The sequence below is a fragment of the Meleagris gallopavo genome, chromosome Z, assembly GCF_905368555.1.
Source record: "Meleagris gallopavo chromosome Z, MGAL_WU_HG_1.1, whole genome shotgun sequence".
Taxonomy (NCBI): domain Eukaryota; kingdom Metazoa; phylum Chordata; class Aves; order Galliformes; family Phasianidae; genus Meleagris; species Meleagris gallopavo.
This window is the reverse complement of record NC_139435.1, coordinates 20,977,499-21,004,651: the sequence shown is the minus strand read 5'-3', so window position 1 is coordinate 21,004,651 and position 27,153 is coordinate 20,977,499. Positions and strand designations below refer to the sequence as shown.

Genomic DNA, 27,153 nt, shown 5'->3' with positions numbered 1-27,153 from the left:
ATGTGACCATCCAGCCAATTCTTTATCTACTGAGTGGTCCATCTATCAAGCCAACATCTCTCCAGTTTAGAGACAAGAATGTCCTGCAGAACAGCATCAAATGCTATTTGCACAAGATCAAGTAGTTCAGCTGCTCTTCCCTTATCCTCCAGAGCTGTAACCCCACTGCAGAAGGTCACCAAATCTGTCAGATACGATTTGCTTTTAGTGAAGCCATGCTGGATATCCCCAGTCACCTCTTTGTTCTCCACATGCCCTAGCATACTTTCCAGGAGAATCTGCTTCCTGACCGTGCTCAGTAGAGATGAGACTGACTACTCTGTTGTTGTCTGGATCTTCCTTTTTCCCCTTGCTAAAAATAGGTGTTATGTGCCCCTTTTTCAGACCCTGGGAAGCTCACTTGACTGCCATAACTTCTCAAATGAGATATGTGCTGGTTTAGCAACATCCTCATGAGGTTCAGCGAGGCAAAGTGCAAGGTCCAACATCTGGGTCAGGGCAATCTCAAGCACAGACACAGTCTGAGCAGAGAATGGCTTGAGAGCAGCCCTGAGGAGAAGGATTTGGGGATGCTGGTTTCCAAGTTTCCCAACAGATTACATGCACCAGTGCCCTAAAGTGCCAAAAGTTTGCCTTTCTGAGGATTGGGATCTTGATTCTACTTTAAGCCCATCCTATATATCTCAAGATTGAGAATTCTACCAGTGCATGATCACTACAGCCCAGACTTTCTCCAATCTTGACATTTCCAGTAAGTTCTTCCACCTTGGTAAGCAGCAGATCCAGCAACATATGTCCCCTAGCACAGTTTTCTATCACCTGTAATTTCACAGATTAAAGACTAGGATGTACAAATAAACTACTGGCATGAGAAATTGTTTTTTAGCTGCTTAGGGATATTTTCAAAACTATCCATTTGATACATTACTACTCCAGTGAGTAAGTAACAAACAGCAAAGCTTCTCCTGCAGAAGTAATTTTTGCTGATACTAGTATAAATGAAAATTAGTTCACACAAACTAAGTCAAATTTTTCTCATCTCTTTAGGAAACACAGTGTAAGGAAAAAAATGTAAACTTAACATTAGATCTAATGGAAAGACTTTTACTTGCAACTATATGAAAATACTTTTCCTTCTCACAATAGAAAGAAAAACTCACTTTTCAACATCATTGCCACTGTAATCTCCCCAGAGCATCAGAGAGAAACACATTATTGGAGTCCATGACTGAGTGAAAGAATATCCTAAATCAGCAACAGAAACTCAAAAACCAAGTCAAGTGAGTTTAATCCACACTACAGACTGCTACAGAAAGATTAAGACCTAATTTTCCCTACTCACACTTGCCTTCCATTTAATACTAAGCTCACACAACCAGTACAACAAGGAGGACACAAGGAACTACAGGCCCGTCAGCCTCACCTCAACCCTTAGGAACGTGACAGAGAAATCACTTCTAGTCACAAAAACGACACAGAGAGTAGCAATCAGTGGTGCAAAGTCTACTTTGCTGGAGGCCAGTAATGAGCAGAATGCCCCAGGGATCTATACTGAGTACAGTCCTGTTTAACATCTTCATTAACAATCTAGATGATGGGGCAGAACACATCCTTGTCAAATTCATGGACAATATATAAGTAGGGGCAGTGGCTTACTCACTAGAGGGCCATGCAGCCATCCAGACAGAACTCAATAGGCTAGAGAGACGGGCTGACAGGAACCTCATGTAGTTTGCCGAGAAGAAGTGCAGTCTTTCATCTGGGGAGGAATAACCTCAAATTCAACTGGAAAGCAGACCTGTGAAAAGTGCCTGGAGGTCCTTGTAGACACCACGGTCAACAAGAGTCAGTAATGTGCCGTGATGCTAAAGCAGCAAACTGTATTCTTGGCTGCAGTAGGCAAAGTACTGCCAGCAGATCAAGAGGTGATCCTTCTCCTCCTCTCAGCACTGGGAAGGATGCATCTAGAGTGCTGTGTCCAGTTCTGGGCCACCAAGTACAAGAGAGATTTGGGTATACTGGAAATAATCCAAAAGAGGGTCACATCAAGATGATGGAGGAATTGAGCATCTCTCTTGTTAGAGGCTGAGAGAAGGGATCTCTCTAATGTCTTATCTACCTGAAGGAAGAGTGCAAATAAGATGGAGCCAGGCTCTTCACAGTGTTGCCCTGTAGCCCTGTACTGGGACAAGAAGCTGTGTGCACAAACTGGAACGCAGAAGGTTCCTTCTGAGTACCAGGAAGCACTTCTGTGCTGTGCAGGTGACAGAGCACTGGCACAGGCTGCCTAGAGAGGTTGGAGTCTCCTTTTAAGAGATCTTCAAAAGCTACCTGAAAACAAGTGTGGGCACCCTGTTCTGGATGCCTTTGCTTTAGCAGTGGTTGGACCCAGAGGTCCCTGCCTATTTCGACTACTTTGTGATTCTATAAAACACACCATGAGTCCAATCAGTGACTGATACAGTAAAAGACTCTGCACGATACTGGAGGGAACTTCTTTCTAGTTAGATTGACTCGTTCATTTCCAGTACAAAATCTCTGCAGACAGAGCGAGGAAACTGCAACAGGAAGAGGAAGCATCTCGTCTCCTGTTGGAGAAGATTCAGCATATCACAGGACTACGCATTCCACACAGATTTTCTAAACTTAGACTCCTTCAAAGTAAAGGTGATAATCATTATTTTTGTTTTCACTCTTAGCATTAAAAAGATGCATAAAAAAAACATTTTCAAAAAGAGTTGTTAATGGCTCACAACAGCACATCAGCACATTCAGGTAGTAAAATTCACCAATGTAGGTCAAATTTTACGATTTAGTCTGCCTTGGATTCACATGGGTTGAAATCAACCATGACAAAAAGCAATGGAGGTGGCAGTTTGGAGGGAAAAAAAAAAAAAGAAAAAAAAAAGAATAGTTAACCATTCCGAATCTCATTTCTGCAGATACCCCAGGCCACAAGAAGAAGTTATAGTCTACATAATGCTATGTCAGCAGTTGTACATTTGAAGCTCAGAACTGGAAGAAATACCTACAGGATGTGGTCTTACGTGAAAGACAACTTTTCTCAGCAAATGCTGTAAATATTTTTGTGACAAAATGTTACTAACATCTAAAGTAATGCTTTACATTTATAAGAATTAACATCTAGTTTTACATTTATAAAAGACTTGAGGAAACAAAACTACATCATACAGAAGAGACCGTCATCCCTAACATGCCAAACTGTGGCTGTTGGCTTTTTTGTTTTGTTTTGTTCTTTATTTTAAGTTTAAACTTAAATAACCAAGGAACTAATTCTTAAATTCAAAAGCGACCAATACCAGAAAGTACTTTATCAGTAAATGCTCCTGGTTAAGAATTTTAGCTTTTCACTTGGCGTGGACTAATTATAATACTCAGGCTAAAATAATCCTGTAGAAAATGAATACCAAGTTTTGATTCAAAACCTCTTTTTTTTTTTTTTTTTTTTAAATAGCAAGTAGATTTGTAAAAAGAAATAAAGTTGTGAAATACACAGTTTGGCCACTGCATCCCTTATCTGTCCTACTGCATCAGAAACTGCCACTCCATAGTGGATAGTACCCATTACTTAGAGAAGGTTGCAACCCATTTCCAATTTTAAAAAGTGAAATAATTTATGCCATATTAAGTCCCTGTAATAAAACAACTACTGGGGAACATTTAGCTATTCAGATGTAAAGCAAGTCTAATAGTTTGTATAGATGAAACCAGTGTCTCTGCAGACCATACAAGATTCTAATTCAAGTTAAGAGAAATGCACACCTAACATAAACACTGATAATAAGAAACTGATAAAAATTCCACAGAATTCCCTTCTAGCTTGCTTCCAACTCTACAGAGTCAATGTCTTTGACAGCCTAAGGAGAAGGGATACTTTCAAAAGGAAAACACTAGGAAAGATTAAACAAAGCATAATAATTGAGATGCTATTATAAACTAGAACACTGATTTATGTTGCAAACTATCTTATAAACGGTAAAATTCACAATAAGATAATTGTTTAAGATGCCTTTAGAGAGAGAGACACACTAAATATGAGAAGTTGGCTCTACATTGCTATCAATAACATATACACGTTAGTAGAAATTTGGAGTGAACTCCAAAGAGGAAGAATAAATAAATCATTGGGCTTCATAGTTTTGTTTACCTATTAAAACTAAAAGTGATGAGAACTGAAGTTGTTCAAACAAAAAAAAAAAGGACAGAAGTAAACCATAGACCTGATGGGAAATTTCTTCACGCCATTATTTCTGATACTTCCTATAATTCAGTAGCTACAGGACAGATTTGCAGCCACTGATAAATATGGAGAGGAATAGAAGCAAAGGACTGTATCGTGCTTGAACAGGAAAGGTTTTCCTATGCATAACAGGACCAATATTTGCTTATGAAACACAAAATTTCTTGGTTAGAATGAAGACAGGTGCCATGCTGCAGACAATTAAGGCAGAGAAAGAAGACATTATCTTCATTCCTACTTATACTCTCCACAGAATCTCTCCTAGCTATACTGAAGAGAGCTGATGAGACCAGACAAAATAATACAATCACAGTCAGGGAAAACTGGTGGAGTGGCAGAACAAATCTGAAAGAACACAGAACCAAAATGAGGTGGACCTAAACACACAGAAGTAACTGCAGAAATTCTTCCGGGCTGTACATCTTGACTCAGCACATGAACACTTTCTTGGTAGCATCATTACCATGGAAAAGCTGAAGACTTCGAGAAGCAACAGGGAATTCAAAACAGAAACACCAACATTTCCTCTTTCAATCCAGAAGACGAGATTACCAAGATTACACTCCACTTCAAGACAGATCTGTTAATCTTGCATACCTACACACACATTTATACAAAAAGAATACAAAAATTATTATGGCTTCAGCTACAGCCAAGCTTTAGGTGAAACTATCTCATTATTAAATGCTAGATTTAAATAAATCTGCGCTTGCCACAGCTATGAAAATACTTCCTCTCAATTCCCTCCTCCTTCAGGGTGCTATCACAAGACAGAACAACAATGAGGACCTCATGTAAAAAATTAACCTCAGTGAATTATCTAACTGTATGACAAGTGACAGAAGAAAAAAAAAAACATTCAGAAAGTACAAGCAAAACTGCTTTAAACATATATGCTTTGTTTCTCCGGGTTGGTTTAAGACAGCTACAAAATTAAAGCTTTCAAATTACTTGAGAGCAGAAGCAAAATCTACATGCAAATTAAAGTTGGAAACTGAAACAAAGTGACCACCACCCACTTTGCAAACAAGGAAAAAAGATACAACAAAATGCCCTCCACCATGAGTTTACTTCTTTATCATAAAATCCTGCAATACATGGAGCTATTAGTGAATGCTTTCACTTCCCATTTTGAGAACTTGCTGAAATTGCAGAGTTTGGGCAGAAGTGAAAATAAAAATGAACAGCAGAAGACATTAACAATGCTGTTTCTCTACTGCAATATCAAGCAAATACATACATCTTTCTTCAGAAGATAAAGAAAAGCATGTCACCAGTCATAACAAATTAAATAAATGGTCTTATATGCCGTGCACGTGCCTAAATATTCAAAAAATAAAATACTCTTTTTCCATATACAACACCCCTATTGATAGCCTTTAAGTTTCCATTTCAGCACGTGTTAATCAAAAGAAAAAGCAAAGGTATGGGGAAATGAACAGTAAAGAAAATACCAAAAGCCTAAGCCAGCAGTTAATACTTAACACTATTCTCAATACATGCAACTGTAAGTCTTTTAACCCCTCAGTTTGTGAGGGTAGGAGAACAGATTTGAAAAGCATAGCTACCATATTGTTTTGCACGAGTGTGATATTTTTATTCATTTGACATATGTTGCTTCCTGAATGAATTTAATGTATTTTGGTATTCCAGTACAAAACTGCTCTCATCATATTTGGCACTTCATGACTTCATGTACAATGTAGCCAGGAAACCACTCCTTACACTACTCAGCCATCTGTAGCAGATAGTAAAGGTTTTTAAACAAGCAAGCTGCACTGTTGTAAATATGCAGTATTTCACTATAAAATAAAAGTTCTCATCTGTTAACTAGACTTTTCCTGTGGATAAATTCATGCAACACATTGCAGTACAACAAAAACTAACGTGGTAAAGGGGAAAGAAAAAAAGAAAATCAATTTCCCATTATAAGACTGACAGTTAATATTCTTTTTATTTTTTTCCTGACAGTGTGCAGTCTGTATATTAAAAACAAAAACCTGATGTCCTGCTCCATATGCACCCCACTACAAAAACATAATTACCAAAACTTCTAGCTAAAATTAGGACAATCAAACAGAGGTCAGAAGAACATAGTGGGCCCAAAAAATAAGAGACTGAGAACCAGAAATCAGAGATTGGAAACATGAGAGGAAGAAGAACTAGACCAAATACCTTGAAGCTAATAAACAGATAAGCTGCCCAGAAAACTCCTGCACCACATCTGAACAGGTTACACAACTCAGCTGGTGGTGAAAGTAATACAAGCGGAAACACACACAGAGAACACAGTTTAAAAGACAGGAGTGCTTGCAGTTGCACATATTTAATCCCCATTAGGGACTGCTCTATTGAAAAAAAAAAAAAAAGACACTACTAAATACTAAAAGACATAAGTATAGATGCATTCTGAAAGATGAAATGCTATGCAGAGCTGTAATGAAATGTAGTGCTTAAAGAAACAGAATATGCAAAAGGAGTTTGAGTTTTCTTTAGAACGCTCTATCTTAAAGAATGCTTCTGTCTTTATTCTGCTACCCACCTCAGCAAGTCAGCTTATTTTTTGCCTTCCCATTTGTTTTTTATGAAATGTTGTACTGGAAACAAGAAGTTTATATTTACAGGTAAGCTTTAAAAAGCACTTTTTTTACCGTGTCAGTAAGGAGTAGCCAGTCTATTTCAATAAAGAGAATTAAAAATAAAAATCAGTATTTTCCAGACTCAAAGTACCTTCTCCTTCTACTTTACACAATAATAATGATACATACTAAGTCAAAACTCCTCTCAGCAGCACTACCGTCTTAAACTTTATTTTTTCTTCATATTCATTCATAATACATAAATCTTCATCTATATCAATTAGTGGTTACAATTTTGATATACAAGAACTACTCTTCTTTGCCTGAGCCATGGTTCTAAATACAAGACTTTCCAGGATTTTCTTGACCCGTATTTAGCTTTACTCTCAGAACATTTCAGTTTTGCCAATTTGTAGTCTCTTTTCAGTCCTAATACAGTAACTAAGCATGTAAGTGAAGTTATTTTTCTCTTTATGTACTGTTGTGTTATTCTATGCTAACAAACTATGATCAGACTTTAAAAAAAAAATCAAAAACCATAATTAGTTTTATTTTAATGCATCAGGCATTTTGAAGATTAGATAAAAGAATGTTAGAACATAATTTAAAATATGTATGTATTCTTAAATGGTTTCCAATGTATTTTTTGGTCTCCTTAGATAGTGAAGAATAGTAGTTTACAGTTTACAATTTAAAAAAAAAATTGAAGAATTACTTGGAATTTAGACAACTACACTGAAGAACAAGTTCTCCGTAACAAAGTTGTTAATACAGCTTAATTAGAGAAAAAGTTTTTCATCAGTAAGACAGTTTAAACAATTCATTCTTGCTTCCCATCATAGTGCAAGTTACAGCCTCAAAACTTCTGCTTAACTTCCCTAAATCCCATGCTTTTTAGTAGGAGAAAATTAGTTACTTCAATGGCACCAAAGAAATATTTTAAGAAGTAGGGCAGTGCTTTACTAATTGGCTGCTGACGTAATAAGCCTTTTTTCCTCGGACTAGGAGAAAAGACCTGAAAAAGACAATGTAGAAATCCCAGAAGAATTCTTGTGATTTCAAATAACTTGAATTATCCAGTGGGCACTTCTCCCTTCAGCCCCTTCAGTGATTAAAAACAAGTTTATATAAGTTTCAGGAAAATTAATAGCATTCCCATGCTAAGGTCACTCTTCAATAGACATTTCAAATTCAGAAGCTGAAATATAAAACTATTAGTATTTAACACAAATTGAGTATCTTGTTATCTATGAATCTAAAATGAGTAAACACCTAATCGAACTCAGTAGCAACAGGCAGGGACTTACTGCACCTGGGATAGATGGAAGTGAGCGCACTATTTCTGAAAGTCTAGGTTACAGTTTGTTGCTTCGTGACCAGGTTTTCTGCAGTAGAGGTAAGAGAAAAATAAGAATGAGATCTAAAAGTAACTGTGAGTAGAGATTTACTTCTCTTCCATCCTGTAATACTGTTTTAATTTGTTCTCTTGACGGCCCATGATCTTTCCCATGAGTTGTTACAGACTGCTACTGTACAACCAATTCAGTAACAGCAGCATCATGAAAGAATACTGAACATTGGAAATCCTGACAATGCATCTCCTTCCTTTTTACCAGTACTGAACAGGAAAACTCCACAGAAACGTTTGTCTGCTCCACCTTTCTCTAGTAAAAGCAGCACTGCAAGAAGCACAGGAATGCCACAATCCTCAGCACCTTTGCTTTGCTTCAGTGAAGCAAGACAAAAGTGCTGCTTTAAAAAAGATGAGGAGCTCACTCAGATAAATACAAATGAAGAAGTAAATTTGTCTCATCTAAGTCTATTAAAGGTCATTTTAATTTTATCCTGCTTTTTTAGTATTTGTATTGTTTATGTTTTAAATTTCTTAGATGAAATTTCTGGTAAGAGACCCAAAGTATGAAACTTTAGATTAAGAATAATGCACTGGAAGAACAGGATTTTGTAACACCCACAGAAAGCTCCCTCCTACACAAAACATTGTTTCAGGAAAAAAAAAAAAAAAATCTTAAAATAAGATGCCTTAAAATGATGCACTGTAGTTAAACAATAGCACAGTAAAAACAGTAAAGCTCCAGTAGTTTCTCTCTCCCATGTCAGTGTTTCTGATCTTATCTATCAGAATTAGAGCCAGATGGCTTGCCAAATTGAGAGGCCCAATTGATTTCCCCTTCCTGCCACATTCCCAGACAGGATGGGAACACACAGGTTTAAGCATCTTTCTTCTCCTTCCACTTACAACTGAGCCCTTAAGTTAATTCTTTCCTTCAGGAAAATTAAAAAACAACACCCATACATGAACTAACAAAAATTACCTTAAAGTCAAATTCTACATTTTTTTCCAAGTACTATTTAGCATTCTTCACTCTATTCCCTGTTCTTCCCCAGAAGGTAATCTACTGAAAAATTCATTATTTTCCTTTACTTAGAATAAATCATCCTACATAAGTTTAGTGGAGCTGAATTAAACCATACAAACACTGGATAACTGTGACTAACTATGAATTGCAGAAATGTGAACTTAAGGAATTTTCTCTCACCAGGAAATTCTGGGAAAAGAAAAAAAAAAAAACAACACAGCTCAGAATTTAAAAGAGTTTCAGAGTTAATATCACAAATGATCATGAGAGCAGAAACCCAAAATGAGCATGCTCTCCTAGGAAGAGCTCACTACCAAAATGACCTTCCAGATCACCATCAAGTCATTTGCCACTGCAGAAAGATGTACAAGCAGCATCTTGAGAGTGTAAGATAACAGCTGTAAGCACATTAATCTTCCCTCGGTGCACCCATCCATTAGAAAAAAGGGAAAAAAAGTGAATTCAACACCTGCAAGTTATACTCTGTAGCACAGAATACAAGTGGCTGTAGAACATTAAGGTCATGAAGGCCCTAGGCTTTTTTGCTGTCATAATTTTCACTTCACTTTTATTAAAAATATATGCCTTGATCTTGTAAAAAACCTTATCTAGCCAAGGTTTTCTTTTAGTTTGAACACAAATACACATAAGCACATACAGATTATTAAACATAACAGAGAAAGAAATAATAGTTCACATTAGTATAATTATTTAAGAGTTCTCTGATATCCTGTTTCATATATCAGTGTATGTACATGTATCATCCCATCTTCAGTGCTACCTGTAAATGAAGACAGAAGAACTGCAGTAATCATAGAATCACAGAATGGCTTGGGTTGGAAGGGACCTTTAAGATGATCTAGTTCCAATCCCCTGCTATCGGCAGGGACATCTCCCTCTAGACCAGGTGGCTCAAAGTCCCATCCAGTCTGGCCTTGAACTCTTCCAGGGAGGGGGCATCCAAAAGTTCTCTGGCAACAAGTTCCAGGGTCTCACCACCCTCACAGTAAGGAATTTCTTCCTAATATTTAATCTAAATCTGTCCTCTTCCAGTTTAAAACCATTTCCCTTCATTCTCTCACTGCACGCCCTTCTAAAGAATCCCTCCCCAGCTTTCCTGTAGCCTGTAGGCCCCCTTCAGATACTGGAAGTCTGCTGTAAGGTCCCCTCGGAGCTTTCTCTTCTCCAGACTGAACATTCCCAGCTCTCTCAGCCTGTCCCCATAGTGGAGGTGCTCCAGCCCTCTCATCATCTTTGTGACCCTCCTATGGACCCATTCCAACAACTCCACGTCCTTCTTGTGTTGGGAACCCCAGAACTGGACACAGCACTCCAGGTGGGTCTCATGGGAGCAGAATAAGAGGGACAGAATCATCTCCCTTGACCTGCTGGCCACACTTTTCTTGATGCAAACCAAGATACTTCTGGACTGCAAGCGCACATTGCCGGCTTGTGCTCAACCTTTCATCAACCAACGTCCCCAGATCCTTCTCCTAAGGGCTGCTCTCAAGCCATTCTCTGCCCAACCTGCACAAGTCCAGACAGATGCCATCAGTTGCTCTTCCTTATCCACTGATGCTCTAACTCCATCATAAAAGGCCACCAAGTTTGTCAAGCATGACTTGCTTTTGATGAAGCCGTGTTGGTTACCACTGACGTTAATTTTGCTGACAAATTGCTGACAACTTGGATCATTTTCAGAGCTATCACTTCTTCCCTCAAAAATATTAATTCCAAGATCAATACAGTAATGTGTAGAGAAAAAGCAGCAGCTCTCAAAATGTTCTATTTCCTAACAGCCTACCAGAAACACTCCAAATGAGTCTAGAAATGTTTTCCATCATCCAAACACTAAAAATTACATCCATGGCAAAAACATTCTGATTTTGCTGAACCTGCAACTTATGTTCACAAGAATCTGGTGCTGCATTTCAGACACTATTTAGATGTAGATCATTTTTACATCCAGTTTTCCAAGGATATAGATAGAACTTCAGATATTTTAAATTCAGCATTGATAACCAAATGTATCTGAACAAAGAGAGAAAGTCCCTGGCCACTTTACAGAATCCTTTTCAAATCAGAATTGCACTAAAAACTTTTCATGCAAGTACTCTAAACTTTTATAGACTACTTCAGAGCTTCCTCTACTCCTAAAGCTAGCAACCAACACAACTGAGACAAGAGGTAGACACTGAGCACAACCAGCCCACAGGAAGGCATCTACTTCAAAAACAGAATTTAACCTTCAAGAGAACATAACACACAACACTTCAAACAAGTAGTCCCTTCCTATCTGTTCCCAGAAGTTCTGCTCACACAGCTGCAGTCTCTCCCACTGGAAGTGGGATAATCCAGAACAGTCAAACAGACATGGCTCAAGTATATTTATCTCTGTTTATTCCATCTTTGCAAGTTTCATGACAAAGACTACAGGACAAGAAGTGCAGGAATGTACAAATGGAGCTACACTAAAAGAGAATTGAACATTATGAGATCATTGTAAGCTTATAACAATGTTCAGTTTTGCTCATACACCTAGTGAATTCTGAACTGATCACTTCGAGGTCACCAACCTACAATTTCTTCCAGTTGTTACTCCTGCAACGTGCATCTACACAGGAGAATTAGAAACAGAAAGTTTGCTTATAGCACCTGCTTCAATTTGCATATATATTATAGCTTTATGCTTGCAGAATTTAGAGTTACAGAGAGCTGGAGAACCCAAAGCTTTATTTTAAAAAGATGCAAAGATGTATAATATCATATTTAAAATTTGGGAAACTAAGCAGAAGTTGTACATTTTTGAATAATTTATCTTTCAGGTACCTTCACTCCTTACAAGGGCAGATGTTGCCTTTATTATTTTAAGTAACTTTAGGTCTAGACCAGGCATGTTCAAAGTAAAGCACAGGACATTCCATCCTGCAGCTGCTACCTGCCCCACACCATCATGGTGGCAGCTCTGCTCCACTGAGTGGCCTGGTCCACACTCATTGCTCACAGCAGCCAAACAGGATTGTATGGGCTGAAACCAGGGCAGAGGGAGAATACAGGCAGTGCTAACTCAAGTTACAGCAAATAATTGTACATTCTCTGCTTCTACATCATATTTACAGAAAACACAGACAAAACTAAACAAAGAGTAATAAGCCAAATACCTGTACTGAAATAAGTATCAGAGAGAAAAAGAAAAAACAACAACAAAAAACTTTAAGAGCAAGTAACTGATGAAGAACATCACCAAAAAAGTAGAATCCCAAGATTACTACATAAAAATGCTAGCAACTTCATTACAGCAATATTTACCTCTTCCATTCTTCTCACACAGAACAGAAGATGATTTATAGATATCTTCCAAATCAGCATCCCCACTTTCAAAAATTAGTTGTTACAAAGTTATACTCACAACACATTTTTAATCAGAAGTTAAAGCTCTGTTTTAGTAGTCATCTTTTTACTATCTAAAAATCTCTCAGAAAAATAAAAATGAAAGAAACCAAGTACACCAAGTCCAGTTAAGCTCTCTATCACCCGTCTCTTCAAACTAAATAAAGCTGCCGAATAATTAATAGTTACTGAAGTACAACAGATACTGTTTTTTACTGATTTTTACACAGCAAGAGACAGCGTGCCAGCTGCGCTGACTTTGGGTTCTGCATGCCACTTTCACAGTTCAAAACTGCAGAGGCACAGAGCAACTGCTACCCAGGATGAAGAGAACAGTTAAGACTGTGGGAGACTCATGTGAAGATCTGACCAGCCTCCTACCCCAAACACCACCAACAATGTACTTCTTATCCAGAACTGGACCAGAGTCTGCCAAGACAGAATTGTTCTCGTTACCACGACACCAGAAAAAAAGACATTCCTTATGTACTCAAAACATGAAACAAAACTCCCCAAATCAGTTCAACTTCTCCAAGTTGTAGAAAAGTAGCTCTTACTTATAAGTGGTGTTTTGGACTTTGTAGGTGTTACAAAGATTCTAGGCTAGCAAACTAACAGGTTACCACAATTAGCGCACTTTTTAAGCTTGAGAAAATAATGAAATCAGTAAATAGTTAATAAATAACTGATTAACATATTATTTAAAGTTTTCGTTCTGATGTGAAAAGTGTTGTCGATACAGTTTTGCTTTAAAAGCTAACAAATGCAAAATAACGATGTATCTGAACCTTCATTTTCCAGATAATTCAGACTTAAACCTGTACTGACTGTCAACATCAACACTTACATGCTCACAAAATGAAACAGCTTTTGTGCCCCTAAGAGCAGTTTTCCTGTCCGCCTGACCAGTTACTCATTTGGAAGAGCTTAGATTTGTAAATGTCAGACACTCTTTTAGCTTATTCCATAGGGAGAACCTTCTGAAAGATAACATATCAAGCACTTGATCTTTACATAACATTTTCCCCAGAAGATTTTCCTTTTTGTTTGTAAGCAGGAAGAATAAAAACAGAACAAAAAGCCCAAAGCAGACAGGTAATGATTCATTACACCCCAACAGGAAAGTTGAGTTGAAGAATCCTGCTCTCATCCCTTTCTATTTCTAGAACCTATTGCTAACATGGTAAGTTTAACGTATGTTACACATATGCGTGCCTTCTCTAACAAGGATTCTCCAAGCATGGCCCTCCTCACTCAGGTCTGTGATCTCTGAACCAATTCCACAGAGGACAAAGCATAAATTGGTTTTCTTACACCAGACTACTACACCAGCCAACTTCCAGAACATCACATTTATGTCAAATATTATATACTGTCTGGCTTAATAGTAATAAAACTATATTAATACTTTTGCTAAGACCATTCAAACAACATACAGTGGTCGTTGTGATAATCATATTCCATAGCGTGCCATATGCTGTAATTTCCACCTTGCTCACTGTAAACATACCTACATAAAATTACTAATGTTTACATGAGCTTAATTTAACTCATAAGCAAGGAACAGCCAGGTAAAAAGAATGTTTCCTCAAGCCATCAACACTTACCTATGAACGTGCTGTTCCAAACAACGTGAGCTGCCACGTGTATGTTTGCATCATTTTTTTCATAACACAAATACCAATGTCAGCCTAATTTAGTTGAGATGGTTGATTTCAAGGAAGAATACACTCCTTCATAACTTCTAGGCTATGGTAATGACATGAATGGCATTCTATGATATAACCATTAGCTGTACGCAGTACTGAATTCCACTTTCATCATTAAAAAGAGCCTTATACGCAGCTACCATGGTGACAAAATACCAGTGTAAAAAGTTGCTGCTCCACTACAAGGATCTATTCTTCCCCAAGGCATTGAAAAATATCAAGTGCATCACGAGAAACACAAAAGGTCTGAAAAGAAACAAAATTGCCTCCATTAGAACACAGTGGTTTACAACTAAATTTGTCATGCACTGCTACAATATCTCTCCCCCCATGGAATCTCAAGTCATTACTGGGGCTAAAACACTGGCTTGGAAAGTGACCGTTCTTTGTAAAAGGATTACTCTATTTAGACTTCATTGCTTTTTTGCCAAGCACCAGCCATATAAGGAAATCAAAGTTCACTGTCATTTATTTTGTCCAACCCTTTCAGCCACCTAAGAATAACCTTTCTGCTCCTTAGAAAGGTAAGTCCATAAACAAGCCAAATCATCTGCTTGTTATCAGCACCAGACGCTCCTGACCAGGCCACTCACTAGGTCAGTTAAATGCTAACATTTGTCCTTATGCTCAATCAGACCGACAGAGCTGGATTAATAACTTTGCTCATTCCCTGCTATACAAGGCACTGTTAAAGAGCTGAGCACGTAACAGTTTCAAGTAGTGCACAGAAGTGACTGTCCAACTCCTACAAACACCAGCACATCTCGGATACAACAAACCAGAAGCACTCCAGCTGCCAAACACGCTGACTGTGGGTTGTCAGGCAGGAGATCACGATCCAGATAAGCCAGGAGAGCTACGGCTTCCAGCTCATGCAAGCATTCCCAATCACGAAGGGACTGACCAATAACTCCTCTTTGAGGCATGTGAGTGAGTCCGTGGTGAGCGACGCTGCTTTCACTACATGCAACCAGCAAGCTCCCATGACGGGAGCAGCGCAGCACTAGCAAAAACCCTACACCAGAACTTCACGTTCAGCTTCCCCTCCAAGAACTTCGGATGGGACGCTTCGTAAAAATTATAAATCAGCGGGGTTGCGTTAAGCCGGGGCCCGGCGGCACGCTGCTAAGCGGTCAGAGACCAGCACGCCTTTCTTCTTTCGGATGGAAGCCCTCGAGACGCACAGAGCGAAGGGCAGCGCGGCGCGGCCGTCCCAGGGCTGGGCGGGGGCTCCTTCCTGGGGCCGCCCGGCTTCTGCTAGCACCCCGGAACAGAGCGGGCGGCGGGCACGGGGCGCGCCGAGCGCCGGGATCTTCCGATTAAAGAAAAGCGTTTGTCTCCTCCGAACTTTCTAATTTGCCGAGAACTTAACCGCGCCGCGATCGTTCGCGAGGGCAGGACGCGCAGCACCGAGCCGAGCGCCTCCAGCCCAACACCTCCCGCGAACAAAGAAACTTCTGTGCCCGCGGAGCTCGGAACTTTCCGTCTCCCCGGGCTTCCCTCCGCCCCCCCCCTCCCCCGGCGCGGCCGCTCCGTCGCTCACGCAGCGCGGCGAGACGGGGCCGCACAAAGGGCCGCGGGGCGAGGGGCCGCGCAGGCCGAAAACAGGATATCGGCACGGGGCGAGAGCGCCTTCCTGCCAACCCCCGCCTGGGCGGAGGGACGGCTCCGCCGCCGCCGACCGTGGGCTCTCTCGGTGCCGCTCACCTTGCGTTGGGCGTCCGAACCGGGTCCGGCGGCCGCGAGTTTCTCCCCACCGCGAGGAAACGTATTAAATGCAATCGGGCGTTCCGACCGCTGAACGGGGAGAGAAGGGAGGGAAGGAAGGAGGGGAGCGGGGAAGAAGGGAGGGACAGAGAGAAAAAAAAACAACAGCTTTCGACGGGCGGCGGCTGCAGCGCGCCGAATGCGCGAGCGTGTGCGCGTCTATATGTGTGTGTGTGTCTGTGTGTGTCTGTGTGTCTGTGTGTGTGCGTGTGTACGGAGGAAGGGCTCCTCCCGGCGCCGCGCTCTGCCCTAAAACAGCCCCGGTCCACACGGCCCCGCCTTGCGCCGCGACCACCCGGCAGCGACGGTGTCCCCGCCCCGGTGTCTCGGCCCCTGCCCGCTCGCCGCCTCGGCCCGGGCCGCCCCGCCGCTCAACCCGCCCCCCCCAAGCGCGACACCGCCCGCCTCACCTGCCCGCCCGCCGCCGCCCTCTCTCCCCGCCTCCTCTCGCACGTTTTCCCCTTCTCCTCCGTTCCGGCCTCCCGCCCCTTCCCGGCCTCGGCGGCGGCGGCGACGAAGCCGCGGGAACGCCCCGGGGGGTGGCGGTAAGGACGCGACAGAGGAGCGTACGAGACCGAGGCCGCCGCGCCCCTGCGGCTGACGGCGCCGCGCACCGCCGCCCAGGACGGGGTTGAGGGGGTCCAGGGGGGGAGCACGGCGGGGGCGGGGCGAAAGCGGGACCGGGGCCGTGGGAGGCAGTGGAGAGGGGCGGGGTGCGGCGGGAGCGCCCACGTTGGGCTGCGGCGGGGGAGGGGCGCGCGAATCGTCCGCCGCCGCCGCCGAGCCCTACCGGCCGCCCCTCCCCCGCGCTGGCGTGGGGCTGAGAGCGAGAGGCTGCGGCGCAGCCAATCCCGGGCCAGGGACGTCGTGAGGGACGGGCCGAGGGGCCAATGACGCCCCGCGGGGGGCGGTAGCGCGCCGTGGAGGAATGGGGTGAGGAGGGGGTGGAGGGCGCTGTCTGGGCTCGGGCCGAGGTGGGGCGGGGGAAGAGGGCGCGCCGAGGCTCGCAGGGTGAGCGGGAGCTGTTTGCGATCCGGGCCGGGCTGGCTTCCTCAGCCGGTACGACCGAGGGACAAGGGCGAGAGGTGAAGGCACTAGAGAGGACGGAGACGGGCGTCGTTCCCCTCCTGAAGGAACGCATCATTTTTTGAGACAAATTCAATCCCGAATGGCAAATGATTTCTTGGGCATAAGCAGCTCGGCTTTCTAATCTAATAATGACAGATATTACCTTAAAATCATGAAAATATTGATCACGAAGCAGGCTGTCTGGCGTGCATGGCGATGCTAGCTGAGGGCTCCAGGGACCAGTGGTGGGAGAGCCACGGTCTGCCCCACTGTGCCGTGCACAGGCAGCTGTGCTGAGGCCTGCAGTACAGGTGTATTTCTAGGTATGCCAGCTTGCTGTACAACAACACAGCTGTGCTGAAAGGCTGTCAACCCCAGCAGCTAGTGGCGTACAAATAGGTTGGAAAAGCAGCCAGCAGTTCCGTAGTACCTCATGCGGCATTCACTCCTGTTTGCCAGATCTTGGCAGTGCACTGATGAGAATGTTTTTCTATTTAATTTCCCCGCTGTTTGAAAGAGGTGTTTGACACCCCATGGTGAGCACAATATGCCTCTGCGGCAGTCCTGGAGCCCTGGTTCTGCTCAGCCGCCAGGCAGAGCGCTCCATTGGCAGCAGGGAGGGATGCTCCTGCTGCTCACCTTATGCCCCTTAATTGTCTTCTGCAGGGACCATGCTTGAGGATAGAGATGCCTCTGCTTTTGTGCCCATTTAATCCTGGGCTTCTCTGCTGGACTGCCACCAACTCAGCTGTATTTTTGTAATATCTTCTCACTGAGAAATGAACAAAATGCTGTAAAAAGCCAGTTTATGTTAGCCACTGACACCGTCAGCTTAGCACCAACCTTCGTCTGATTGTTAGCTTGCAGTGAAGAGGCTTATAAACCCTCGGTGCTCTCTGAAAGTAACTTCAGTGGTCTTCCATTCAGGATCACTAATTGCTTCATTCAGATTCTGATGAAACATTGTTAAACTCAGTGGTGAAACATACAGCTGGACATATTTATATAAGCCCACTATGTTTAACATTACTGTTATTTAAAACTACTCAGCTGTGTGTGGGAGTTGCACATTCAAGAATTTAATTTGTATCCAGATATAGAAAACAAGCATGAGTTTCTACTAGGGTAATAATATTCACTGATTGTTTCTTTCCTTTTCTATGAATTCTCACTCCATCTTTACAGAGCATACAGTCCTCTTTGGGGACTACAGCTGTGCCTGGATTTAAATAATTAAATTGAATTATAGATAACCATCAGAGTTTGTAAAAAATAAAATTGTATACATATTTCACAAAGCATTAAATCATCTTTTTTTGAAAGAGAAAGAGAGAGAGAGAAAGAAAGAGAGAAAGAAAAAGAAAAACCACCACTTTGTTGTTGCTTAGAAAAGGTATTTTACTTAAAATAACTCACTGTGGACTAAAACCAAGGTTGAGAACTTCAGCTACTACTGTTAAAAACAGTGACAACAGATTTAGAATCTCCCACCATAATGCATTATACTAGTGTTTTAATAAAATTGCCAATATTTTATCTCATGAACAATTGATCATTCTGATCAAGGAACAAATAATACATCCTTATTGTAATTAATACAAATGGCTTTCTATAACCATTGTCCTCCCTCATGAACTCTCCAAGGCACCTGTGTTATGCATGAGATTGTTGTAGCTTTTATTGGTGTGAAATTGTTCTTTGGCAAAGTTTGCTGCAGATTGCCCAATGCATTTACCAGTGCAGCTGGGTAACAGATGGGTGTGGGAAATTTATAGCAACTATTGTTCCCATGATGGATCAGCCATAGCTGTAACATTAGTTTCAGTGTAAGACACTATTTTGCTTACAGTTTTAGCCATCAAAAATAAAAGCCTAGCCAAAGATTACTGATACTATAGATAGCTGGAGTGCAGCTCCTGAAGACATATTGCACAGAAAAGATACAACTGTCTATGCAAACTAAGAAAATACCAAGAGTCATCCCAGGGATTTAAAAGTGCTATAAATATCAAGACAGTATTTAGATTACAGCTTCAACGGAGTCCCCAGCAACATTAATTCCCAGGGTTGTTATCCCAGTTACCCTGTAATTACAGATTAAGTGCACAAAGTATAAAATATAGAGTTACATAATGAGTCTTCCAAGTGGTACTCTGCAAGTGATCCCAGTAAAAGTTTAAACAAATTCTTTATACACAACTTCACATTAGACACAAAGTCCAAAATTCTCTCATTGAAATTTCTAATTTTGTATTTGAATAGCAATGTGAGTAAACACTGAGTAAACTAAGTCCTGAGAGTTTAAATGGGCTAAGCAACACATGTGTAGTTGTTCAGAATGTTTACTGCTGGTTTTCCTTGTTCTTACAAATGTTGTTTGTTACATTTATGTCTTTAAACTTTTCTGACTAGACTGAAAGGCCTTCAGAGTAAATACTTCTCATTAAATGCTGAGGTACGGGAACAGTGGATCTTAATTTGGTCAGAATTGGGATTTTTGGACATCATTGCAATACAAACATTAAATAATAATTACTGGAAGTCATAATTGCCTGAAAGACATAAAGAGACAATGGGTAGTCTTTTCTATAATTAGTGCATATTGAAGTTTTGCTACTTATTTTAGGGATACTCTATAATTTATATTTGTTCCTGGTCCAAAGTAGAATATTTTGATTGATCTGATTCACAACAGGCTTATACTGCAATTATACTGGTGAAATCAATTTAAACAACAGCAACAACAACAAAGCTATAATTCATTGTTAATTAAGGCCCAGAAGTATGCTGTTACAAATTCCTTAATGTATAATGCCCATCTCCTATATTTTAAGAGAACCATCTCTGTTCAGTTTAATGTTGACACAACGAAAAACTGACACTAACTAAATATTGTGTTATGCCATAGAAAGAAGTTTTATCTATGCTGGGCTCTATTGTTTTCAAATAGTAAAATATCAAATATAGCAGTGAACATAAATGTATTATGTAACTAAGTTTTACAGTATTACGCAAGTAGCAGTAGGAAACCTTTGTAACACTACAACCTGCTTTGTATATGCTGTATTCCAGAAATGGTTAGGAATGTTTTAGAGTTATTTTTAAACATTTAATTGTGACTTTTTGTTTGTATTTCTCTTCCTTGGTTACCATGGGTGAGCTCCTGAATTCTGGCTGAGGAGCAATTGGCATGGTGTTTTGTAAGAAGGAAAGACAGAAAGGTGACGTTAAGGCACCTTTACTCTTCCCTGATTTGGACTGCTTTGCTCCTTGGTAGTCTCCTTAGCACTGACTTTAAGGTATGCTGCAGCCTCTTAGCCTAGGAGCCTGTCTTGACAGCTGATGCCTTCACATAAATCCTGCACTGGTCAAAACAAACAGAAAGGAATGAAAACTGCAACCATATCGTGTGAGGACAGGGACCTCTGAGGATTGTAGCCATCAATCCCTCACTCAGAAGCTCTTGCAGAGCTACTTCTGGCCATGCTAAAGACTTGAGTTAAACATGTAGTTGTCAAAAATGTGCTTAAAATGAGGTATTTTATCAATACTTTTGCTATAAACTCTTACCGGCTGCCCTTAGAAAGATTTTTGAATCAAAAAAGTGTAGCAATTAATGCTATTAAGGGTATTTGTGTCCAGAGGTTCTAATCAGATCAGAAATAGCTGTTCTATCAGAAGTCAACTGTGCTAGCTCTGTAGTAACTCCATAATATCTCTGTGGTAGTTAAATTGCTCTTTCAAAGTCTGCTGTGCTGCGTCCTGCAGGAAAATGATTGTTGCTCTCTCCACTCTGTTAGGAAAGAATCTCTGTGGCAAGTTTGCTTAAAATTAACAATGCTGGTGTTTTTAAACTAACAAAAACCCATAAGAATGAATTCTGGAGTACCAGTTGATGAATATGTAATGTGTAGCTTGAACGTTATAAATGTATAAAAAGTATCACTCCATAATTTTTCTATTTAGGTGTATTTATGATTATGATACCTATCATGCTTACCAATGAATAACTCCCAATTTCTGTAACTGTGGAATGAATTGCATTTATTTTACATTATAAGACTTCGTGTTGTGTGTCACTTCTTCATTTCTGTTTTGACCTTCAAATTTTCTTATGAAGAAATACAAATCTGTTTGTTTTTAGCAACAGAATTATATATATGTGCACAGTCCTTACGTTTTCCTTGTCTGTCCATTCACCTCACATTATATGAATAATCTCAATGATGTACCAAGTCCTAAAAATATGTATATTCCCAGATTTAATGCTGGCTCAATTAAATTTAAAGCTCAGTTTCTTATAGATGGCCATGTTTGAAACTACAGATTAAATCTTAATAAAGCAAATATAAAGCATTGCCTCTTTGTAACCAGCATAACTGAAAAGAACTATAGACTTTTTAAATGTTCCTGTAGGAAGAACAGTTTTAGAGATGCTTTTCAAAATCTAAAATGAAGATTTTTTTTAGTTTTATCTGTCCTTAGTTTTCAGGCAAACAATAAAACTAAAGTAATAATTTAAATGTTTTAAGCCATGAGTTTCATTCTTAATTTCCTCCATCAGAAGGAAGGATTTTAATACAAATCTTAACTGGCAGACATGACTAATATGCTACACATCAGTAAGAAAGTATGACTTTCCGGGCCACAAAGGTGAAAATGTTATGGATCAACACATTCCCGTGCCTACAAACAAGCAAATGCTCTCAGCAGAGAAAGTCAGTTTACAAAGTGCTTTGAGAAGAACACATTAGTCTATAGCTGTAGTTATTCTGTAGTATGATTTCTATAAATAATATACTTAAAATAATTCACTTAGTTAAGCTTAGGTTGAGAAAATGCATAGATAGAATTCTAACTAACTAACCATGCTATTATCGAAAGAGCAGAGACTACAACTCATGAGCATCATGGCAGCAGCAACTCAGCATATTTTCATGAACGTATTTCATAGTGTTGTAATTAGTGTACACTGAGATTAAGCAGACACACTGCTTTGGGGGGAAGTTGTTCCTTTGAATTTGCACTGCAAAAAAAATTAGCCTAGCAATAAAAATAGCCTTGTTCTTTACAATTGATGAGACAAATCCACTTAAATCTATACGCAGGTGGAACAGAAGCCTTTAGATTCAAGGAAAACATTCAGTATGAACTAAAGTTGTTGTAATGAGGCCCTTAGGGCACTGCTTTTCAACCTTATAGTTGCCTGTGTAAAGTGTAAATGCATTGTATTTCCCCCTTCCTCCCAAACCCCTTTCATTTTCTGTGAAAGTGGGAGAATAAGTATACCAATTAAAAGTTTATCTAACTTCTGTGCATTTTGAGAGTGTAGCTGTGATGCTCTGAATATTATGCCACAATATTAGTGAGACTAGTTTTGTAGGAGAGGTAATAATCTTTAATTAGAAGAACTGGAGAAAGCAAACAAGCTTTAGGACTTGACTGACTTTCATTAATCAGATCTGACAAGTAGCAAAATCCAAACTAAATACAAGTTAGATGTGATTGTTCTTAGTATAATAGAACATTTTTATCAGTTGAACTATGGGAGAGAGAACAGTTGCTAGCATGAATGTGCAGGGATGAATTGGCAAGAAAATGGCAAGCTTTAAAAACCGTGTCACAACTGAGCCTACAATTTGTTTATCCGTTGTTGAGAATTTAGTTCTCAGGATCATTTATTGAAAATTGTTTGTACACCTCCCATGAGATCTGACTTGTGCAAGAGGTGGAATTATTCTTTGTTTTAAAAATATTCTCTTATGATTTAATGTGTTTTGTCCTCAGTCAGATATTCCTGTAGTTCATTGTAGTGAATAACAGTCAATTAGCTTCACACACCTAACTCCCATGAGGGCATTTGTTATGTTTGATATAATATATCACGTTTTTTAAAGTAGAGGAGCAAGATGCATGGAAATTAATAATTCTTTGGGGCACTGACATCAATTATGTTAAATATGTTGGTATCTATGAATTTTGCATTTGTTGTGCTGGCAAGATCTTGTTTTGATGAGCATTTGTTAGTACAAAGACAATTTGTTGTGGGTTATGAATTCAATACTGGAAGCACTCTTTGAAAAGAGGTGGAAAAGGGTACGCGGTAGAATTCTTCATGGATGTTTTTAGTAGATGCTGTAATTATTTAACATTTATATATGTCTATATCAACATCAAAACATGGAATATACAAAAACATACCATCTGTGAGGGTTTTCTTTTTGCATCACTAGGTTCACAGGTGGCATTATGTTGTCTAATTCAAAAGTACAGCCTGTTTCTTGCAGGGTACTTTTAAAGACTTTTTCCTAGGTTGTTATGTATAGTGGCTGATTTTGTGAAGAGTGTGTTGATTTGTGGTTTCCTATACAGCGTAATTTGTACTGTATTTTCTTCTTTGTCAGCCATCTTATCTAGAAAGATGATGTTCATTCTAGTACAGGAAATGCAGTAAATACTGAATTTCCTGTGAAATCAGTGAAGCTCAGGTGATAAAGATGTGTATTTTAGATACAGAATAGGTTTGTTGGCACAGTTGTCTCAAACACCTTCTTCCTAGTAGTCAAGGAACAAATTGGCATACTGTTATGGAGGAGGCATTTTAAAACATGTTCAGATTTTGTTTGCCCTTTCCCAATGATTTGAATAGGGAGTACGAGTAACAATCACTTCCATCTAAAAAAACATTGATCAGGTGTATCATCATTTTATTAAAGAAGAGAAATGATAGTACACTTTTTCAGTTCATTCTTTACTGAGCAGAAACCTTGAATTAGTTCCACTGAAAAACCAGGAGACAATTCGGAGATAAATCCTGTGAGATGTGGATATTCATAAACTACTTTTTAAGATATTGACATATTGAATTACACTGCCCTTGTCCGCTGTTCAGCATTTTAAATCTGCATAGACATATATAGGTGGTTGAATCACCGTCTTTGGATGTGTTTAAAAACATTTTGGATGTGGCGCTCAGGGACATGATTTAGCAAAGGCTGATTAGAGTTAGGGCAGTATGGTTAGGTTATGGTTGGACTCGATGATCTTTAAGGTCTTTTCCAACCTGATTGATTTTATGATTCTATTCTATGACATCTTCTCCTCCTAACTCTGAAGAAAAAAGGATATGGTTGTGTTTTTTTCCATGCCGCATTTATGTATGAACTATATTACTTGCAATTCAGCTGTACATTTATGTTTCAATATAGTTATTAGTAAGTAGATTTCTGCATACATATCTTTTTTATATACACCAATATGCTACAGCCTAAATATAAAATATGCTAGATGAGATACATAATGATAAAAGTAATGCCTCCTATTTATTTCCATGGAAACTACAACAAACAAATACAAAGAGCACAAACACACTATTTCATAAATTCTCAGCTACAAGACACTATTTTTCAACTTAGTCTCTACAATTAGATGTTCACTTACATCAGTGATGGACAAGAGCCTGCATGCTGTGCTGATAACAATCTGTGCCAGCTGAGGCGACCCACTGCAGCAACTGCAGCAACACAGCACTCACCCCTTACTGTGTTCACATCCACTGTGTGGTCTCCACCAATGTTCAGCAAGTGTAGATGAATGTCAGTGAGTGCCACTTCTTCTGCAAGGAGGAATTCAATCTTATACGTTTGCTTCATATGCAGTTCTATGTCAGATGCCTGACTAAATTTTGTCATAGAAGGACTTACTGAAGTAACTTCACTATAGACAGTGAGGATTCTGAGGCTGACACACTTTTGTAGAGAAGGCTCGAATGAAAGCCAGAAATGCTTCACTTGAGTGCCTAACCAAGGGCCTATGTGCGGACTGTATCTATGCATTCAAATGGCTAGTCTTATAGACTACTTGTGCCAGAAATCCTGAGAAAAGAATATCAGCCAGTAAATATTGTTCTGCCTGACTAATATGATGTTAATGTGAAAAGCTACACAAGAGACAGCATTCTTTTGATTCTCAGGTGAAGGAGTTCAGCCTGCAGTGCTGCTGTGGGCTTTTCACAGTTCTCTGCTCCTAAAATCCAGCTGCACCCCTTCAGATCACTCTGAATTCCTGATTACTCTTCTCAGTTGCCTCCATTCATACTTTTCAGGCAGTGACCATGCCAGAAATTTTAAGAGCTAGTTTAAAAAACGGTGTTCAATAGTTCACTCACTCTCAGATGCTCACTGGGAAACACTCCTTTATTTCCCTTGCTTCTCCTCTTCCCACACATGGATTTTATCATTCCTCGCTTCCCATCAGCTTGTTGAGTTCCTCAGGGAAAACTGTTGGAAATCTGAGTATTTCAGCAAACGAGTCAAATCTGTCTTGTCATCACTCATCTAAAGATCGTCCTATGCTGCTACAATTAAGTTCCACAGAAAGCCTTCTCCTCCACCTCATAGGCTTCGGAGGATAGCTTTGTGCTCTCTGCCCATGGTCCTCGGGGTAGACCAGCTTTGAAAGTAAATGATATGAATGTGTTTTGGTGAATAGGGTGATAAACAGGGTTTATAATCTAGAGTCTCCCCTAGTCTGATCAATATCCTTTTTCAGAGTGTATTATTTATTGCAGTTATAGTTGAAATCAGTCTTTTGGTTAAGTTTCTAAGGTGGTATTAGATGGTTTTCCTGAGAAGTCAAATTATGGGAATATAGTGATGCACAAATAAGAAGCACAAACTATTGTTAGCTGTTGATTGTTGATTTTTGAATAACAGAGATCCACTGGAAAGTTGAAGCTATTCTTTAGGCAGTAAAAATGGTATTCAAAATGTAAGAACTGCTACTTTACAGCTCTCCTTTTCTCTCCAACATGGAAAGCTATGCCTTCCCAGCCATATGCAACTGCTCTTCAGAGGAGATTAGATGGCTTCTGTTCCATCCTACACAGAAAACATTATCACTCCCTGTTCAATATGGAAAGCATTCTACTTTTGATGGATTGCAATCATCAACATGATGTTATAAAAAATAAGTAAGGTATTTTAAACATGGAAGAATGTTGGACGTATTATTTTCAGGAGGCAAATGATCATCTTGCTTTTTTTCTACTCTTTCTGCCACGATACTCCCCATCACACACAAATATGCAGACCATTCCTTTCCTATGAATTCTGTCATCCCATAATTGTTTCCATGAAGAATAAAATCAACTGAAGTGCAGTGCTGAGTTATCTCTTATTCATGGGACTGCAATAAAAAGGGGAGTGTTCAGCCACCACTGAATACTGAAGACCTTCATCTCCCACTGGAGTGGAATGAAATAGTTTAGCTGCAGACTTTCAGAGAAGGATTGGCCTATGAAGGATGTATAAACTGGTCCCAGGTAAAGAATGCTGCCTTGGGAAAGTAAGTCCAGGCAGGCCATGGTGGAGCAAGTTGGATAGAAGTTCCACACATCCAAACATCATGTAATTGCCCCTACATTTGTATTGCTTTCCTATGTACAGCGTAGATTAGCAAATTCCAGTCATGCTGACTGTATGTACAGACTTCTGGAAATGAGGAAAAAAACATATGTTAGTTCTCTTGTAACCAAAGGATCAGAACTTTGAGCATTGTGGGAGTAATTTCTTAGGCAAGAAATACAAATAAAAAATCAATTAAGAAGGCTAGAAGGTAGGGAGGAGCTGCTGACACTGAGAAACTTGAGAAGTAATTTTTAAGAAGTCATACCTATTGGTGGCTACTGAGGAAATGTATGTGAACAGCTAGTATGTAATAATGTACAGCTGGAAAGAGATGGAGAAGATACACAACAGTAAATATTATCATATGGAGCAAAAATATATCCAGTGGTCTTCTCAAAGCCTTGAGAGAACAAGGGAGTAGATGAAAAAGTAAATTAAAAGAGACAAACTCATGTTGCAGCATAGAGACTGCAAATAAACAGGCATTCTAAAAAATCATTCAGAAGCAAGAGCTGGGAAATGCAATTAAGGTGAACACGATGTGAGGCAGAAAGCTGCCATGTCTACTTTCTTACTGTAACGACAGTAGTCATG

At 40.0% G+C, this 27,153-nt stretch overlaps 1 protein-coding gene across 6 annotated transcripts in view; it reads right to left on the bottom strand.

The window, feature by feature from the left end:
• Window positions 1–16,518, bottom strand: part of ERBIN (erbb2 interacting protein) — a 110,190-nt gene extending 93,672 nt beyond the window's left edge. For 5 of the 6 annotated variants that reach the window (XM_085212546.1, XM_085212552.1, XM_085212548.1 and 2 more), the window contains exon 1: window positions 16,025–16,174. The gene's annotated coding sequence lies outside the window, so the exon portion shown is untranslated. Of the gene's footprint in view, window positions 1–16,024; window positions 16,175–16,494 lie in introns of those variants that run through there. The other variant, XM_085212547.1, reaches the window with a different exon arrangement.
• Between the last annotated feature and the right edge of the window lie 10,635 nt (window positions 16,519–27,153).